This window comes from Sinocyclocheilus anshuiensis, unplaced genomic scaffold (assembly GCF_001515605.1).
Source record: "Sinocyclocheilus anshuiensis isolate Anshui unplaced genomic scaffold, SAMN03320099.WGS_v1.1 scaffold379, whole genome shotgun sequence".
Taxonomy (NCBI): domain Eukaryota; kingdom Metazoa; phylum Chordata; class Actinopteri; order Cypriniformes; family Cyprinidae; genus Sinocyclocheilus; species Sinocyclocheilus anshuiensis.
In genome coordinates this window covers 1,123,161-1,126,801 of record NW_015552574.1, presented here as the reverse complement: position 1 = coordinate 1,126,801, position 3,641 = coordinate 1,123,161, and positions in this window count along the sequence as shown.

The window sequence follows — 3,641 nt, the reverse complement described above, 5'->3', positions numbered from 1 at the left end:
ATTAAAAATCTTACTGTTCAAAAACTGTTGACTGGTAGGTTATATAGATTACAGAAATGTTATATTGTAAGGTTTTATATATATATATATATATATATATATAACATTTCTGTCCCCCTCACTTCTGAAATGATGGCTACGCCCCTGCAGTAGGGTTTGAGATTTCAACAAACCCTTAAGTATTAAACTACAGCATACATGTCATCCTGCAATGTTTGGCGCAGGCAGTAAAAGAAACCTCCAATTATTCAGCTTTTCTACGACATTTTATACAGAAAATGTCCCTTTTATGTCTGAGAGATGGATCTTTACTAAAACAGATTAAAAGTTTCCTTTTAACATGAATGCTACATTAAAAAACATTTGGTAATGTTTTACCACGTTTTTATTATTTATTTTCAAAATACTTTAATGTATAGGTGTTATTGTTAAACCCTGTCCCAAATTTTCAATCTTAAGTATGAAAATCCATTTTTAAAATATTAATTATTATGTTTAAAACTAAATATATCTAAGCAAAGAGAAAAGTAAACATATACACCTTTGTATAGTTTGTAGTTATGTTTATGTTATGATTAAAATGATTTAAAAGTCAGAGTAAAATTTTTTTGTGTAGTTTTATGATTATAAAGTTACGAGTACAAATGTATGAAAATATTATTTAATTCTGTGTATTTAGCATGCTAAATGCTAGCTAAAATTAGCTTCAGTAAGTAAGCTATTTTACTCCAAAAATATTTAAAATGTCATTTCATGTCATGTCAAATGATATTTATTCATAAATTGATGTATAATCAACAGTGAGGGTGTGAAAAGTGTATTAAGAGTTGATTTTCCACAAGACTGTAGATAAAGAAACACCCATAAATAAAATGATGTAAACTGAATGGTCTCATAACTGTAACTGCAGCATGATTGAGGCCACTTGAGAAAGATTTACCAGCTTTAATTAGTGACCTTCCTGTGCTAATTTGCCGACATGACCTCATGACGCTCCTGGAAACTGTGTCAGGGATTGCTGGTGAACAATACAAATGCACCTCAGGGAGCTGCTATTTATCTCTTCAGAATAGCCCTGGTTAGTAATGCAGTACACGTTTTTGATTTACAGTACATTTATTACAGTTCACGTAGAGGAACCTGACATTATAATGAACCATTTTCGTGAAACACCCCCTCTGGGATTTAAGCTGCCAACCTTTAAATTACTGGATCTTTAACCGCAAGGTCACACCACCCACAAAAGGTCTCCTGTGACTGTTCCATTGTAGGCTGCATCAATAATAAAGATGAGTCAGAAAACAGGAAGTATAGGTGGAGAACATAGAGAACAATCTTCAACTTAATAACACTGCAGTACGTCTTGTCAATGAAATGTGCTGTGAATTTACCATTGTTGCTTAATTTATATGCATAATTACCATCACTCTGGGAAATTCATGATAGACAAAACACTAACGTAATCTTTGTAAAGTAATCTTTGTCACAAGAAAATGTTTTGACCCAGCAGGACTCGACCTCATGACGATCAGGCTATATGTTACCTTGCAATATGTTTTATATTAACATATAAATTATAACTTGAAATGCATTCTGTTAATTATAAGCGTAATAATTAAAATTGTGGTGAAACAGTGATGATATGGCATATGTTAGAGCAACTGCATGTGAATTTTTTACCTTGAAATATCAGTTTTAAATCATACACAGATGAAAGTCTGGCAAAAGTCTGTTCTGGTTGTATGTAAAGGTACTATACACTGTAAAAAAAAAAAGGGCTAAGCCACTTTCTTCCACTATCCACCTTATTTTACAAAGCGGAAGTAAGCCGTTTTCTTCACTATAAACCGGTGTCTTCGCTTGAACATAAAGAGAAAGGAAACATTTAAATTGCATCATATGACCCCTTTAACATGAGAAGAACTACCTAAAATGATGGAAACCATATTTGTAAAAAATAAATAAATAAATAAATAAAATATTTAAAATGTAATTAGATTTTTTTTTTTTTTGGCTCACATCCCATTTGTTTACATGGAGAGGGTGGGGTTTATGACCTATACTGCAACCATCCACCAGGGGCCGATTGAAACGTTTTGGCTTCAATTTTCAGGAGGTGTACAGCACAAACGAAACATTTACAGGACAATGATGTATTCAAAACAAATTATTTTCCTTTGCATTTTTGAAAAGTTTAACATACAGACGACAACGCTGTCAACACAGTCCCCATTCACATAGCTCCACGAAAATGGCTAAAACGCTGTATGCATGCCAGGCCAGTAGTTGGCGATGATAGCATAATAAGAGTTTTACAAGCAATTTTTAAAAGGTTAGTCATTTTTGACAGGGTTTTCAGGGGCTTCAAGGGCTAGATGTATATGGAAATATAATGTGAATAGGTCTAAACTTCTTCTACTATTGCTGCTTATTTTATTTATTTTTTATTTTTACTGAAGATTTGGTTTATTCTGTTTCATATTTAAGGTATTGTTATAATAGTGTTACTCAAAAATGCTAAAATGTTTGTTTTCCTAAATTGGAATGGGTCTAATCTTGTGAAAATATGATGACTTGCCACAGATGGAGCTCATAATTAATTATATCCAGAAAAGGCTGTGGGATACACGCAACTGCAGAACTTTGATTATGTGCCATGTAATGGTTTCTGGTTATGTAATCATTGTTATTTGCTCTGCTGTTAAACTAAATAAGCTGCAGATATGCACATTTGTTATGATGATATGTCATACCAAATGCCAGTGTGTATTTATTTTTTTAAATTCACTGGTGCATAATGACACTAATGGTATCAGATGCCAGTCGATATGAACATCTTTTGATCTAAAGTGCTTGTGCTTATGCTGTGTAGGAAAAGTGAAGGAAAAGTCAAGTCAAGTCACCGTTATTTATATTTTTTATTTATTGCTTTTAACAGTACAGATTGTGTCAAAGCAGCTTTACAGTATTAAATAGTAAAATAGTGTGTCAATAATGCAAAATTACAATGGTAAACACTCAATTTTCAGTTAAAGGCAGTTCATCATTGAATTCAGTGATGTCATCATCCAGCTCAGTTCAGTTTAAATAGTATCTGTGCAATCAAGTCGACGATATCGCTGGAAAATAAGTGTCCCCAACTAAGCAAGCCAGAGGCGACAGCGGCAAGGAACCAAAACTCCATCAGTGACAGAATGGAGAAAAAACCTTGGGAGAAACCAGGCTCAGTCAGGGGGCCAGTTCTCCTCTGGCCAGACAAACCAGCAGGTTGTTCCATGCTGCAGCAAAGTCAGATTGTGAAGAGGAATCATCTGGTTCCTGTGGTCTTGTCCTGATGGCCGTTTAGGAGACAAGGTCTTCACTGGGAATCTGTATCTGGGGCTCATCTAGTTGTTCTGGTCACCGCTGACATTCAGGGCTGTAGAGGTCCTCTCTAGGAGCTGATCCACCATCTGGGCTGGATACGTACTGGATCCGGGTGACTGCAGTGACCATCTCTGATCTGGATCTGGTGGCTATGGTGACCTCGGAATAAGAAAGAAACAGACTAATATTAGCGTAGATGCCATTGACAGAGTGTGGCTGCCTCCCGAACAATGTTCGGTAGATTATTCCAGAGTTTGGGCGCTAAATAGGAAAAG